At 46.3% G+C, this 16,555-nt stretch overlaps 1 long non-coding RNA gene across 2 annotated transcripts in view; it reads right to left on the bottom strand.

The window, feature by feature from the left end:
* Window positions 1–115: 115 nt before the first annotated feature.
* Window positions 116–16,555, bottom strand: part of LOC129476889 (uncharacterized) — a 38,912-nt gene continuing 22,472 nt past the window's right edge. For both annotated transcript variants that reach the window (XR_008655155.2, XR_010121629.1), the window contains 2 exons: window positions 11,903–12,107; window positions 116–743 (listed from right to left, as the gene is read on the bottom strand). This is a non-coding gene — a long non-coding RNA (uncharacterized lncRNA). The remainder of the gene's footprint in view (window positions 744–11,902; window positions 12,108–16,555) is intronic.

A 16,555-nucleotide genomic window follows, 5' to 3' on the forward strand; every position in this document is an offset into this window, starting at 1 on the left:
ATGTTACTTTCCTTTCTTGTCCCGGTTTTCTCAGGGAAGAATAAACGTGCTGAGATCGTGCCTTAGGTATGGTAGTGCCAGTCTACGTTTGTAGTCTTCAAGACAAATGGTCACGTAACATGAAAAGTGGTTTTTTATTACTATTTCCACGTATTTGACACTTAATTTTTCTGAGTGCTTTGACACCCTTTTCGTCATTGTTCTCCATGTTCTGAAGTTCAGGAACAGAAGGAAGATGAAGTCAAAAGCACTGGGTCCACAGAAGTAATTTCCTCATCAGAACCTAGCTCTTCGTATTTTTTTCTGTGTCTCCTCTCAGGCAAGTTTTTCATTTAAAATCATAAGTGTCTTCCAGTTCATCCCTCAGACCTCACAGAAGGGTCATCCCTGGCTGTCCTCTTCACATCAAACCTCCCAGAGTTCCTCCGGGCTGCAGAGCACTCGTCACAGCGGTCACCAGAGTGGGCGCCGTCAGGCTGCTTTCCTCTCACAGGTCAGACCCCGGGCAGAGAGGAGCCGCCTCCTTGCTTGTCCTATCCTGGTGCCTTGCCACGGCCTGGATCCTGCTTCATCACATGTGTGTGCTGGAAGCGTGTGAAGACATGACTTCCTCCACTTGGTCACTGGCCATCCAGGAAATATTTCTGGGTGCCTATCATGACAGAGGCAGGCACATGAGCTGTCCACAGTCCCATCCTGTTGCCAACAGCCCTTAAGTCCCCTTCTGATTTGTGATCTCCAATCTGTAGGGAATGAGGTAAATAAAGCTGTTAGAATCAATCATACAATGAAAATCTGAGTCAAGATCCAGGGAGGACTCCTCCAAGTAGAGTGGATGAGTTTCAGTGGCAGGATTTGTTTTAACACCAATATGAGCTGCTATAGAATTAGGGATTCTTTTTCCCAGGAACGGGATTGGAAGTGTACTGAACCATCCACACCCTCCCGCCCCACTGCCCTGGTGCCCGGCATCTGCTTGTGGGTGGCCAGTGTGACACCCACAGGCCCAGGAGGAAGCACCCCGTGGGCAGTACCAGTGCAGAGTCCTTGAATCCCTCAGAGCCTTTGCCCATTCCCACCTGCCAGCCTGCCTTTCCCGGGTACACACTGATTCCTCAGAAATTCCATCTTTTCAAGGAGGAAGGCTGCTTGCTTTGGCATGTGATATCTGTCCCTGCCCTTCAAATTAGGTCTCATTTGCCATCGACTGCTTTCAAACCCATCCCTATTTTCTTTAGTGCCCAGGGGCCTACTGACCCAGGCTAATGTGGACATTTGGCATCCCCTTTTCTCCTCATTCCACGTCAGTCATGTTAGTTGCAAAGACCCAGCTAGGGCAGGGTGAATGTGAGCAGATGACTACAAGAGAAAGATCCCAGGGTCAGGAGGGCAGCAGTGTCCACGGAGCCGCGCCAGCCTTGCTCCTAAAAAGCCACTTCCTACCGCCTGTTCCCCGTCCTTGCCAGCCCAGGAGTGGTGTGCGAGCCTGCGTGTACTCAATCCCCCTCCACAAGCCCGGCTTGCTGGGCCGGCTCGGGCTTCTTGCCTTCTCCTCATCACACACTGCTCTTCATGTCTTCCTCAAACATCCAGCCAGCTGCAGGAGCTGCCTGAAGGAAGGTCAGCACGCCAACAAATTACGTGGAAGACCATTTCAGAGTTTCACGCATCCACCAGGAGGGAGAGTCTGCACCGTATTAATCTTGCCAGGACTGGAAATCAATCATGAGTCCTTTTATTAGGCTGGGCACATGGAAAAGCCCTTTCCTAAGGTTTCTCCTGAATGAAATTGTTGCATCTCCTAAGCTCCACATACAGGTATTTGCAATTCTTTGTTCATTTTGAAACTGTGGGGGAATGTTCTGGAACACTAACTGTGTGCCAGGAATCATGCTGTGCTCTGGGAGCCCTGCAGTGTGCAAAGCAGATTCCTGCCCAGATAGGAGCTGTCAGAAATCTACCTGTTCACCGGAGATCCTGGTTACCCTTCTGGGGACTTAAAATGCTTTGGGGAATCAACTCAAGATGGATCAAAGACTTAAATGTAAGACCTAGGACCATTAAAATCCTAGAAGAAAACCTGGGCAATACCATTGAGGACATAGGCATGGGCAAAGACTCCATGTCTAAAACACCAAAAGCAATGGCAACAAAAGCCAAAATTGACAAAGGGAATCTAATTAAACTAAAGAGCTTCTGCACAGCAAAAGAAACTATCATCAGAGTGAACAGGCAACCTATAGAATGGGAGAAAATTTTTGCAATCTATCCATCTGACAAAGGGCTAATATCCAGAATCTACAAAGAACTTAAACAAATTTACAAGAAAAAAATAACCCCATCAAAAAATGGGCAAAGGATATGAACAGACACTTCTCAAAAGAAGACATTTATGCAGCCAACAGACATATGAAAAAATGCTCATCATCACTGGCCATCAGAGAAATGCAAATCAAAACCACAATGAGATACCATCTCACACCAGTTAGAATGGCAATCATTAAAAAGTCAGGAAACAACAGATGCTGGAGAGGATGTGGAGAAATAGAAAATGCTTTCACACTGTTGGTGTGAGTGTAAATTAGTTTAACCATTGCGGAAGACAGTGTGGTGATTCCTCAAGGGCCTAGAACCAGAAATACCATTTGACCCAGCAATCCCATTACTGGGCATATACCCAAAGGATTATAAATCATTCTACCATAAAGACACATGCACATGTATGTTTATTGCAGCACTATTCACAATAGCAAAGACTTGGAACCAACCCAAATGTCCATCAATGATAGAATGGATTAAGAAAATGTGGCACATGTACACCATGGAATACTATGCAACCATAAAAAAGGATGAGTTCATGTCCTTTGCAGGGACATGGATGAAGCTGGAAACCATCATTCTCAGCAAATTATCACAAGATCAGAAAACCAAACAATGCTGTTCTCACTCATAAGTGGGAGTTGAACAATGAGAACACATGGACACAGGGAGGGGAACATCACACACTTGGGCCTATCAGGGGCAGGGGGCTGGGGGAGGGCTAACATTAGGAGAAATACCTAATGTAGGTGACGGGTTGATGGATGCAGCAAACCACCATGGCATGTGTATACCTATGTAACAAACCTGTACGTTCTGCACATGTAACACAGAACTTAAAGTATAATAAAAAATAAAATGCTTTTGGGACACTGTCTGTTTCATCTTAGTAACCCCAGGTTTTCTCCATACTAGATATTCAAAAGAAATATGAATGAAGAAAGGAAAGAATAAAAAAAGGAAGAAGGGGGAGAGAGAGGGAGGTTAGCTGTTAAATGTTCAGGTGCTGAGCATTATTAAACCAATTTTTAACTTAAAATAGCCTATAACCACCTACCAAATTCAGGTGCTAGCCTACCTAGCACCTGAATTTAGTGTCCCCTTGGCTCTCTGGGCAGTAGGAAGAAAGTGGAGCTGGGAGAAGCGTCCCCTGTCAGTGTCAGCGTGCCTCCTGTGTTGAGTCCACAGGCTGGGAGTTTGTCCATCCTGGGTCATGTTGCTCTGGGATCTCACGTTCTTCACTCTGTGTTCTGGGTTAAGTTGTGTCCTCCCCCACAAGAAGATATGTCCAAGTCCTAACCTCCAATGTCAAAGAATGTGATGTAATTTGCAGTTAAGGTCTTTGCAAAATTAAGCAATTTAGGATGAAGAAATTAGGGTCCTTATAAAAGGGGAAAACTTGGACAGGCACGCACAGAGGCAGACGATGTGAAGACACAGAGAGAATACCATATGAAGACAGAGGATCAAGGGGTACAGCTGCAAGCCTGGGAATGCCTGCCATTGCCACAGATGGGGAGAGGCTGGGACACAGTCTTCCCCGTGCCTTCAGAGGAAGCAAGTACAGCCCATACCTCCATCTCAGACCTCTGGTTCCCAGAGGTGTGTGACAACAAATGTCTGCCGTTTAAGCCAGGTGGTCTGCGGTACTTTGTTGGGGCAGCCCCAGGGGACTAAGAATGCACCACGACCTCAGTCCCAGCTTGAAGACCGTGTGTGCTGAGGGGGCATCAAGCCGGCTTAGGTCTCCAGCTTCAAACAGGAAGGAAGAAAGGGCAGCTGCAACGCCCCTGCTTCCCAAGGAGTGTGGACATAATTATAGGTTCTGAGATAATTGTCTGGAGGAGCCTGAAAAGAGGCGGCTCTGCACCCAGAACTTCCCTCCACAACTGTGCGGGCAGCAAGGGAGGTGGGGAGGGACGCCTCGGCCATGGCGTGAATGCGCAGCTGCAGCGGGTGTAGGTGAAGCCTGCTGAGGCCTGAGCAAGGGCAGGGGGCAGAGCATGGGAGGCAGAGGCTCCTGATGGCCTCAGGGTACGCTCGTCATCCGGGTGTTCTATGTAAGGCAGGAGAAAGACACAAAATATTTCAGAAATAGTTCCATTAAAAATGGTTAAAATCTAAGAGTCTACTACTTGAAGCAAAAACTTCTGTTATTTGGAAAATGTCCTCATGTGGAACCACTTATTTCCATCCAGGGTGAGGACACCAGGACATGGAGAACCAGGGCCATGGAAGACGGTTGCTGAAGGGCTCTCCTTAGCAAGCAGGGGAAAGTTTGCTAGTCCCGTGTAAACATACTTGGCTCAGATGAAAATCAGCACTAAGCAGCAGAATTTCAACACCCAGTGTCAGATTCCCCTGCTGAGCAGATCAGTCCACCTCCTTTCAGTAGCCAGCCCCTATGCAACCGACTCAAGAAGACAAACAAAATAGAAAGAACCGAAAGCAGAGGCACATAGGCCTGGGGGCACCGCACTCAGACTCAAGCAAGGTTGGCAGCAGGCCCTCCCCTGTGGGCCATGGCCCAGCAGCTTTCCTTCCCAGGGGGCCCAAAGGGCACTCCCACTGTGGACTCCATGGCTGGAATGCCCCCTGTTATTTGGAACACAGTCACATCAGAGACCAGAATGTCTTCAGACTTGTCCACATCCACTCCTTCCCCACCTCCACTTCACAGCCCAGAAGCTCCAGTGCCCTTGCCCTGCCTGCCCCAGCCACTGTGCCTTGCACTCCCCATTGTCCTTCATCCCTTGCACTAGAGCACCCAGTTGTGATCTTTTAATAAGGGAGACCTAACCATGTTGTGCTCTCACTGTGAGCTCCGTGTGTCCAGTTCAGATAATTAGACCCTGTAGTGCACTGGTCTTGGTGCCTGTCCCTGCAGGCTGGTACCCTTCTGCAGCAGAGCCCTGCCTGTCTCCCTAGACCTTCCTGATAACTGAAGCCCTGTGGCTACTGGAAGGCAGGTACATCGAACTTCCCTCCAGTGTTCTGAGGGTGTCTCCTCAGAGCTTTGGGGTGCTATGAATAGACCCTTGGCACAGGCCCATGAGGCCTGCTCCCTCTGCCTGAAGATATCCTAGTCCCAGAGTGCTCTGCTTTACCTGGCTAACTCCTTCCTTCTCTCAGCTGAGGAGGCCTCCTCAGTGCCTCTGCAAGCCTCAGGTCAAGTCCTACAGTGGAGACAAGGAAAGAGAGAGCTGGGACATCCTTCCTGAGACCAGGCTCAAGACCAGGGCTCCATCCCTTCATAGCTACATGAGCTTGGGCTCATGACCTCTCAGTATCCCACTTTTGTTTTCTGTAAGATGGGAATAATAATAGTACCTTCCTCATGGGGCTGTGATTGCCTGACAAGAGTGTAAGCTCAACAAATGTTAGCGATGACCATTGTCATCACTATCATCATCACCATCATCATCACCATCATTGTCACCATCACCATCATCTTCACTATCATCACCATCACTATCACCATCATCACCATCATCATCATCACCATCATCATCATCGTCACTATTATCATCATCACCATCAACTTCACTATCATCATCAGCATCACCATCATCACCATCACTATCATCACCATCCTCATCATCACTATCACCACCACCATCATCACCATCACTGTCATCACCAATCTCATCACTATCACCACCACCATCATCACTATCATCATCACCATCATGATCATCACCACCATCATCATCACTAACACCATCATCATCATCATCACCATCACCATCACTATCACCATCCTCATCATCACTATCACCACCACCATCATCACCATCACTATCACCATCCTCATCATCACTATCACCACCACCATCATCACCATCACTGTCATCACCAATCTCATCACTATCACCACCACCATCATCACCATCACTGTCATCACCATCCTCATCATCACTATCACCACCACCATCATCACCATCATCCCCATCACTATCATCACCATCCTCATCATTATCACCACCATCATCACCATCATCATCATCACCATCATGATCATCACCACCATCATCATCACTAACACCATCATCATCATTCCCATCACTATCATCACCATCCTCATCATCACTATCACCACCACCATCATCACCATCACTGTCATCACCAATCTCATCACTATCACCACCACCATCATCACCATCACTGTCATCACCAATCTCATCACTATCACCACCACCATCATCACCATCACTGTCATCACCATCCTCATCACTATCACCACCACCATCACTATCATCATCATCACCATCATGATCATCACCACCATCATCATCACTAACACCATCATCATCATCATCATCATCACCATCACCATCATCACCATCCTCATCATCATCATCATCACCATCACCATCACTATCACCACCACCATCATCACCATCACTATCATCACCATCATCACCATCATCATCACCACCATCCCCATCACTATCATCACCATCCTCATTATCACCACCATCATCATCATCACTATCATCATCACCACCATCACCATCACTATCATCACCATCATCACCATCATCATCACCACCATCCCCATCACTATCATCACCATCCTCATTATCACCACCATCATCATCATCATCACTATCATCATCACCACCATCACCATCACTATCATCACCATCATCACCATCTCATATGATCATTACCACCATCATCATCACTATCAGCACCACCATCATCACCATCACTTTCTTCATCACCATCATGATCAATGCCATCACTATTATCAACATCACTATCATCATCATCACCACTATTATCACCATCACTATCACCATCATAATCATTGTCATCACCATCATTATCACCATCACCATCATCATTGTCATCATCACCATCATCCTCATCACTACCATCACTATCCCCATCATCAATCATCATCACATCATAATCACCATCATCATAATCATCACTATCATGATTTTCATAATCATCATCATCATCTCTTTATTCGTTTTTTTTTTTTTTTTTGAGGCGGAGTCTCACTCTGTCCCCCAGGCTGGAGTACAGTGGCGCGATCTCGGCTCACTGCAAGCTCCGCCTCCCGGGTTCACGCCATTCTCCTGCCTCAGCCTCCTGAGTAGCTGGGACTACAGGCGCCCACCACCACGCCCGGCTAATTTTTTGTATTTTTAGTAGAGACAGGGTTTCACCGTGTTAGCCAGGATGGTCTCAATCTCCTGACCTTGTGATCCACCTGCCTCAGCCTCCCAAAGTGCTGGGATTACAGGTGTGAGCCACTGCACCTGGCCTTCTTTATTCTTATTATTTGCTCTGCCCTGCTTTGCTTTGTGTCTATGTCAATCCACAGAGAGGTGCATCAGGAAAATTATACAGCTCACATTTACAGAACCCTAATTCTGATTTCTAGAATTATAACCCTGAAGCCTAAGGGCTCAGGGTGCTAGAAGTGAAAAATAACAATTCTTCTTAAGACAGAAAAATGAACTGAGCTTCAGCACTCCTAGGCATGCATTTGTCTTTAGTTAGCTAACCAGCTATTGTCCGTCTACCTATTTAAACTGTTCAGATAGTTAAACTTATGTTTATGGTTTTTAAAACTGCAATAGTAATATACTTTTCTTCTGGAAATGTCAAATAATATCAAAATGGATAAAGTAAAAATTGGAATTCTCTCCTCCCACTTGCCAGGGTAAATACTATTTATAAGATGGTGTGTATTATTCCAGGTCTTCATCGATACACATACAAAAAATCAGAATAATGGATGCACTATAACGGTAAAAAAAAAATTGGCTGGGTGCAGTGGCTCATGCCTGTAATCCCAGCACTTTGGGATGCTGAGGTAGGCAGATCATGAGGTCAAGAGATTGAGACCATCCTGGCCAACATGGTGAAACCCTCTCTCTACTAAAAATACAAAAATTAACTGGGCACGGTGGCACGCACCTGTAGTCCCAGCTACTAGGGAGGCTGAGGCAGAAGAATCGCTTGAACTCGGGAGGCAGATGTTGCAGTGAGCCAAGATCACGCTACTGCACTCCAGCCTGGTGACGGAGTGAGACTGTCTCAAAAAAAAGGAAAAAAGAAAAAGAAAAAGGAAGAAAGAAAGCTGTGCTGTTTTTATTGTAGTAAAATATACCTGCCATAAGCTTTACTATCTTTTAACAATTTTCCAGTGTATAGTCCAGTGTTGTTAGGTAAATTTACAGCGCTGGGAAACAGATCTTCCGAACTTTTTTGTCTTACAAATCTGAAAGTGTATACTTATCAAATAACAACTCCTCTTTGCCACCTTCCACTAATCCCTGGTAACCACCACTCTGTTTTCTCTATCTATGAATTTGACTCATCTAGATATCCTATATAATCATACTGTATTTGTCCTTCTGTGACTGGCTTATTTCACATAACATAACATCCTGAAGGTTCATCCAGGTTGCAGCATGTCAGAATTTCTTCCTTTGTAAGGCTGCATAGTATTCCATTGTATGTATATACCATATTGTATTTAACCAGTCACCCACCAACAGACATTCGATTTGCTTCTACTTCTGGGCTATTGTGAATAATGCTGCTATGAACATGGATATGCAAATATCTTTTTGAGAGCCTGCTTCCAATTATTTTGGATATATACCCACAAGTGGGATTGCTGAATCATACAGTGGTTCTATTTTTAATTTTTTGAGAAGCTGTCATACTGTTTTATACCAGTTGCATCACTTTTCATTCCCACCAAGAACATACAAGGGTTCCAGCTTCTGCTCACACCCTCACCAACACCTGTTGTCTTTTGGAGTTTTTTTTTTTTGACAGTAACCATCCTAATGGATGTGAAGTGATATTTCATTATGGTTTTGATTTGCATTTATTAGTGATGCTGAGCCTCTTTTCATAGGCTTGTTGATCATTTTGTATCATCTTTGTAGAAATGTCTATCAAGTCCTTTACCCATTTTTTAATATTGTTGAATTGAAGGAGTTCTTTATATATTTGGATCTTAACCCTTTATCAGATATATGATTCACAAATATTTTCTCCCATTCATAGGTTGTTTTTTTTTCACTTTGTTGATTGTATCCTTTGATACATAAGTTTCTTAAGTTTGATGTAGTCTTATTTGTCTATTTTTGCTTTTTTGCCTGTGCTTTTGGTGTAATATCCAAGAAATCACTGCCAAGTCCAGTGTCACGAAGTTTTTCTCCTATGTTGTTTTCCAAGGTTTTTTTAGTTTTGAGTCTTATAATTAGGTCTTTAACCCATTTTGAGTTCATTTTTGTATGTGGTATAAAGTTAGGATCCAAATTTATCCTTTTGCTTGTGATATCCAGTTTTTCTAGCACCATTTGTTGGACAAACTGCCCTTTCCTTATTAGATGGTCTTGACATCCTTGTGAAAGATCAAAGATCATCATTTTGATCATATACACGACGGTTTTCTGGGCTTTCTCTTCTATCCCATTGGTCTATATGTCTCTCTTTATGTTGGTACTATACTGTTTTTCTTACTATAGCTTTGTTTTTTCTCGAGATGAAGTCTCACTCTCTCACCCAGGCGGAGTGCAGTGGCACGATCTTGGCTCATTGGAACCTCTGCCTCCCCGATTCAAGCAATTCTCCTGCCTCAGTCTCCCAAGAAACTGGGATTACAGGCGTGCACCAGCATGCCCAACTAATTTTGTATTTTCAGTAGAGACGGGGTTTCACCATGTTGGCCAGGCTGGTCTCGAACTCCTGACCTCAGGTGATCTGCCCACCTTGGCCTCCCAAAGTGCTGGGATTACAATACTATAGCTTTTTAATATATTTTGAAACCGGGAAGTGTAAGTCCTCCAACTTTGTTCTTTTTCAATTTTTTTTGGCTATGTGGGGTCCCTTGAACTTCCCTATAAATCTTAGGATGACTTTTTCAATTTCTGCAAAAAATGCCATTGAGATTTTGACAGCGATTATGTTGAATCTGTAGATTGCTTTGGGTAGTACTGACATCCTAACTTAAGGACTTAAGTCCTCTGATCCATGATCATAGGATGTTGAAAATGATGATTTTTACTCAACAATATATCATCATGAGTCAAACATACAGATTCATCCATCCATGTATTCAGTGAGAGTCCAATAAGTGCCTACTATATTCCAGGAACTGTTCTAGGCACTTGGGATATATTGGTGAGTTGATATGGGGTCTCACTCTATGGTTCAGGCTGGAGTGCAGTGGTGTAATCACGGTTCACTGCAGCCTTGACCTCCCTGGACTCTAGTGATACTCCCACAACAGCCTCCCAAGTAGCTGGGACCACAGGAGCACACCACCATGCTCGGCTAATTTTGGGATATTTTTTGTGGAGACGAGGTTTTGTCATGTTGCCAAGGCTGGTCTTTAACTCCTGGGCTCAAGCGATTCGCCTGCCTTGGCCTCCCGAAGTGCTGGGATTACAGGTGTGAGCCACTGCACCTAGCCTGTCCCTGCCTTCTTGAAGCTTCTTTTCTAGCAGGGGCAAACAGACACTAAACACCAGGCTAATAAGTAAGTAAATGGTATAGTAAATTAGGACCTGATAGGTACTGTGGACATAAAAGAAAAAGTACAGCAGAGTGAGGAGAATTAGGAGGGCAGATGGGAAGATGGGCTGTGATTTTAAGTAGGATGGTTGAACTAGAAATCTCCTTGAGAAAGTGGCTAAGTCCATGTTCCTTAGAAAAGAGAGCCCGCGGTGGCTCATGCTTGTAATCCCAGCACTTTGGGAGGCCGAGGCGGGCGGATCACGAGGTCAGGAGATCCAGACCACGGTGAAACCCCGTCTCTACTGAAAATACAAAAAATTAGCCGGGCGTGGTGGCAGACGCCTGTAGTCCCAGCTACTCGGAGAGGCTGAGGCAGGAGAATGGCGTGAACCCGGGAGGTGGAGCTTGCAGTGAGCCGAGATTGAGCCACTGCACTCCAGCCTGAGTGACAGAGCGAGACTCTGTCTCAAAAAAAAAAAAAAAAAAGAAAAGAGAGCCCAAGGCCAGGCATGGTGGCTCACGCCTGTAATCCCAGCACTTTGGGAGGCCAAGGTAGGTGGATCACCTGAGGTCAGGAGTTCGAGACCAGCCTGGCCAACATGGCGAAACCCTGTCTCTACTAAAAATACAAAAAATTAGCTGGGCACGGTGGTGGGCACCTGTAATCTCAGCTACTCAGGAGGCTGAGGCAGGAGAATTGCTTGAACCTGGGAGGCAGAAGTTGCAGTGAGCCAAGATCGTGCTACTATACTCCAGCCTGGGCAACAGAGCGAGACTCCATCTCAAAAAAAAAAAAAAAAAAAAATGGAAAAGAGAGCCCTAGGCAAGGCTTAAGTGCTAACACTTCCTTGGAAGGTGCCATCCCAGAGCAGTGTAGTGAAGACAGGGCATCAAGGCAGGGAAGCCAGGGAAGACCACGCAGGCTGAGACGGCTGCGGGCTGACACTGCTTCATTACGAGCCACAGAGATACAGACCAGGCGCTCAGCCAGAGGGGCATCTCCGCACAGTTCATATGGCAAAACCATGCCTGAGAACGGCCCATTGGAAGCAGGGGGAGAGAAATCTTTTTGGCTGCTCACTCCTACCTCCCATCAGATGCAGTTGGAGCCACAGGAGTCATGAGTCATGTCGCCTGGTCTCTGAGCTGTGTCGCTTGGACACTTTGTCAACTCCTGCAGGAAGCAGCTCCCATGTCCTCCAACTGAGGAGTGTCCAGAAAGGGCGAGACGAACCTGAGGCTCCGAGCACGCAGTCAGGAAGGTCTCCACGGCCAGCAAATGGACAACGTTTCTAGGGACAGAAAGGCTGAGAGACTCAGAAGAGGCATGGTTTGTCACATGCAAACTACCTATGTCATTCTTTGTGTGACAATCTCTTTCCTCTTATTAGCGGCATGCAATTTTATGGAATAGATTTTAAAGTATTTAAACATCTCCTTCTGAGAGCATTTAAGTTGATTCCGGTTGTTCACTCTAATCAGCATTGTCAAGGCAAAGATACTTGTCCATGGATCCTTGTGGAACTTGCGTGAGTATCCCTACCGCTAGAGCTCTAGAAGGGAAATTTCTGGACTTAACAGCATTTGCATAGCTCATTTTTAACAGATGCTGTGAAATTTCTCTTCAAATATTTTGTTCCTATTTACTCCCCCATTACAGAGCCTTGAACCCTTGTGATATGGTTGGGCTCTGTGTCCCCACCCAAATCTCATCTTGAATTGTAATCAAGGGAGGGAAGTGGGGTTGGACTATGGGGGTGGTTTCCTCCATGCTGTTTTTGTGATAGTGAGTGAATTCTCATGAGATTTGATGGTTTTACAAATGGTAGTTTTTCCTGCTCTCTCTCTCTCTCTCTGTCTCTCCTGCCTGCTGCCATGTAAGAAGTGCCTGCTTCCACTTTCACCATGATTGTAAGTTCCTGAGGCCTCCCCAGCCATATGGAACTGTGAGTCAATTAAATCTCATTCCTTTATAAATTACCCAGTCTTGGAAACTTCTTCACAGCAGTGTGAAAATGAACTAATAAACCTTGCCAATATTGAGCAGCTTTTAACTTTTTGCCAGTCTGCAGGTGAAAATGTTTTCTGATTTTTATCTTGCATTTCTCTGCCATTTGTTTATTAGCCATTTGTGTTTTTCTGATTAATTTTCTGATCTATTTTTCATTTTTTTAATTTAAAAATACTTTACTGCTAAAAAAGGCTAACAATCATCTGAGCCGTCAGCAAGTAGGAATTCCTTCACTCCCGAAGGATCTTGTCTCTATGCTGATGGCTGCTGATTGATGAGGGTGCTGGTTGCTGATCTATTTTTCTACATGGTTGTTTATTCTTAATTGTTGCTATTTCTAACTTCCAGGGCCTATTTGTATGTTAGAAACATAAACCCTTTGTCTTTTATGTACAGGGCGACCATATGCCCTGGTGTGCTTGGGACGGTCCCAGCTTGTGCCTTCTGTCTTGGTGTAATGATTAGCTGCTCCCCCTTCACTCTCAAGCATCTGGGTTGGAGCGATAAACAATACCTAACACCGCAGCCTAGCTGTGTCTGCCTCTCTCTTCCTCCATGGCACTTGGGTTTCTTTTATTTACAAAGGCTAAGTATGATGAAGATAACACAGAATCAACTGCCCCAGAGTTGCACGAAGCTGTCTGTCTCTGGAGATAAACACTTCAATTCCCCTTTAGAGCAGACAGTTCTTAGTTTAAAAACAAAATCCCCAGGATAGATCTTTCAGCTGTATAAACACAATGCATTATTGCATTACTTAGTAGACATAATCAACATGTGCTTGCTGAATGGATGAGCAAATGAATGAGGAACCAAAAATAAGGATGTTTCTGTTGGATTACATTCTTAGTTGAAGGTAAATGGTGGGAACATAAAGAAAAGTTGGATCTCAACCAAGAACTTGGAATTAAGTAGAACAAAGTGCCACCTAATCTCCCCTCCTGGTGCTTCTACACCCACCTCGTCCAGTGATTCTGAAGACGCATATGTTATGGCGCACGTGGTAACCTCAGCCATGCACTCTGTTGTGTAATCAACAGCGTCAGAAGAAGCTGAGAAGAGTCCTGTCAGCAGATGGAAAGGGCTCTAAGTGGATGGCCAGGGCATCTGCGCCGCTGCTGGGTGCCCAAAGCAATACCGGTGTGTGTTCTGGAAGCTAAAGGCTAAGCGTGCTGCAGGTACTGGTGATGAAAGTCTTATCTGAAGCCATGGGTCATTTCAGTGATTTCTAAGGCAGCTACTGTGGAGGCCAGAACTGCCAAGGTGTCCTGTATAACACGGAACGTGGCAACAGTAATCCCAAGCACAGCTTCATTCACTGGGGGCTCGATGCGTGTCAGGCAATGTTCTAACCCTTTGTCTGTATTATCTCATTCAATCCTTATCATAACCTATGAAGTGGGATTACTCCCATTTTAAGATGAGAAAACAGGGCACAGAGAGGTTGAGTAACTTGCCCAAGGTCACACAGTCAGCAAGTGGCAGAGCTGGGGTCAAAATTCAGCCAGTCTGAGTCTTGAACACTGGTCAGATTAAAGAACAGTTACTCGCCTCTACAGATTTTTAACATAGATAACCTTTTGGCAACCCTGTGGAACAAACTGAGCAGAGATCAAAGGAGTGCCTGGATTAAAAGCTGCAGAGGATGGACTCATATTCCAATTTGGTGGAAAGGCCTCCAGGGGCTGTATTTTCTGTAATCTTAAATTTAAAAATGGCCTTCCAGAATCTAGACCATCCCAAGTAAAGGAATCCTTGAGCCCTAGAACTAGGCTGAATGTCTGGTTGACTTCCCACTGCTTCTATTAATGGAAAAAAGACATGTGAAAAGCTGGAACAGACATCCATCTATCACCTAGGCTGGAGTTCAGCCCTCTGGCCACAGAGCCCAGGTAATTTTCCAGCTACCTGACTACTGTTGATGAATTAAAATTAACTCCATTACCCTGACTCACTCAGAATTCTACCCAGAAGTGCTTTGTGGTCAAAGGTGTATCATCAGCCGGACATGGTGGCTCATGCCTGTAATCCCAGTGTTTGGGAGGTAGAGGCAGGCAGATTACTTGAGCTCAGGAGTTCGAGACCAGCCTGGCTGATATGGTGAAACCCCGTCTCTCCCCAAAATACAAAAAATTAGCCAGCTGTGGTGGCGCTCGCCTATGGTTCCAGCTACTTAGGAGGCTGAGGTGGGAGGATTGCATGAGCCCAGGAGGTGGAGGTTGCAGTGAGCCGTGTTCATGCCACTGCACTCTAGCCTGGGTTATAGGCGAGATCCTGTCTCAAAAACAAACAAACAAACAAACAAAAAAGGTGCATCATCACAAGTTTTGTCCTTGTTTTGAAAACCTTGAAGGTCACATTGCCAGGATCTGAGATGGGGAACCAAGTGGTGGTTGGAGCTTTACAGACACAATCCCAAATCACAACGGAGCCCTCTCTCCACCAGGCCCCGGCACTGGCTCCAAGTACTCTGGGGAGCCATGGAGCTTGGCCAGGCACAGGCCCATAGACCATCAGACCCAAAGCAATTAGGAAACAAATTCAAGATTGTGCTCTGTTGAGGGTGGTTTTTTGAGCTATTTCTCTTGTCTTAGCCTGTTTCTGCTGCTGTAACAAAACACCACCACCTGGGTAAGCTGTAATATTAGAAATCTCCTTCTCACAGCTTGAGTGTCTGGAGAGGGCCCAGTCTCTGCTTCCAGGACGGTGGCTGGGACACTGTGTCCTCACGTGGTGAAAGCAGAAGATCGAAGGGGTAAACCCTGCGTGAACCTTCCTTTACAAAACATGAGTCCCACTCCTGACTTAATCACCCCTAAAGGCCCCACCTCCTAATACCATCACAGTGACAATTAAGTTTCAGCACGTGAAATCTGCAGGGTACATTCAGACCCCAGCACAGATCTTAGCAGTTACTTGGATAAATCTGTCAAACAGGGGAAGCTGAGAAGCAGCTGGCCCGGGGTATTCCCTGATGAATTCGTGCCCTGCTCTCGCCTGTGCCCACCCACTCTTGCTCCATGGTCAGTGGTGGCTGCAGAAACAAACATGAGGAGAAGGCCAAGCAGACTCCACCCTCAGGCACTTAAACCCTGCCCAGCCCCACAAAACACTCCCCAACAGAAACCTCCTTTTTCTCTTGTGCTTAGAGTGGAGGGGCCATTAAACATCTGGAGACGTGGCGGGGAGGTGAGAGCAGACCCTGCCAGAAGCTGTGCCTTCCTAGGGGGCAACCATGTGGGGCCCCTGCCCGCTGCTCACCCACGAAGCAGAGGCCCCATGTGCAGGGCCCTGGGTCCTTTCAGAAGGGATGCTGTACATTCTCTCATGGCCGGGGGCCCTCAGAAAGCAGATACACCCAAGACAGCAGGGAACCTCGAGAGAGCAGGGGCCCCCAGGACAGAAGGCGCCCCCAAGACCACAGGGAGCCCCATGACAGCAGGAGCCCCCAAGACAGCAGGAGCCCTCAAGACAGCAGGGACCCCCAAGACAGCAGGGAACCCCAAGACAGCAGGGCCCCCCAAGACAGCAGGCGCCCCAAGACAGCAGGGAACCCCACGACAGCAGGGGCACCTAAGACAGCAGGCACCCACAAGACAGCAGGCGCCCCCAAGACCACAGGGAGCCCCACAACAGGGGAACCTAAGACAGCAGGCACCCACAAGACAGCAGGTGCCCCCAAGACGGCAGGAGCCCCCAAGACAGCAGGGAACCCCAAGACAGCAGGGG

Source organism: Symphalangus syndactylus, chromosome 6 (assembly GCF_028878055.3).
Source record: "Symphalangus syndactylus isolate Jambi chromosome 6, NHGRI_mSymSyn1-v2.1_pri, whole genome shotgun sequence".
In the NCBI taxonomy this organism is placed as follows: domain Eukaryota; kingdom Metazoa; phylum Chordata; class Mammalia; order Primates; family Hylobatidae; genus Symphalangus; species Symphalangus syndactylus.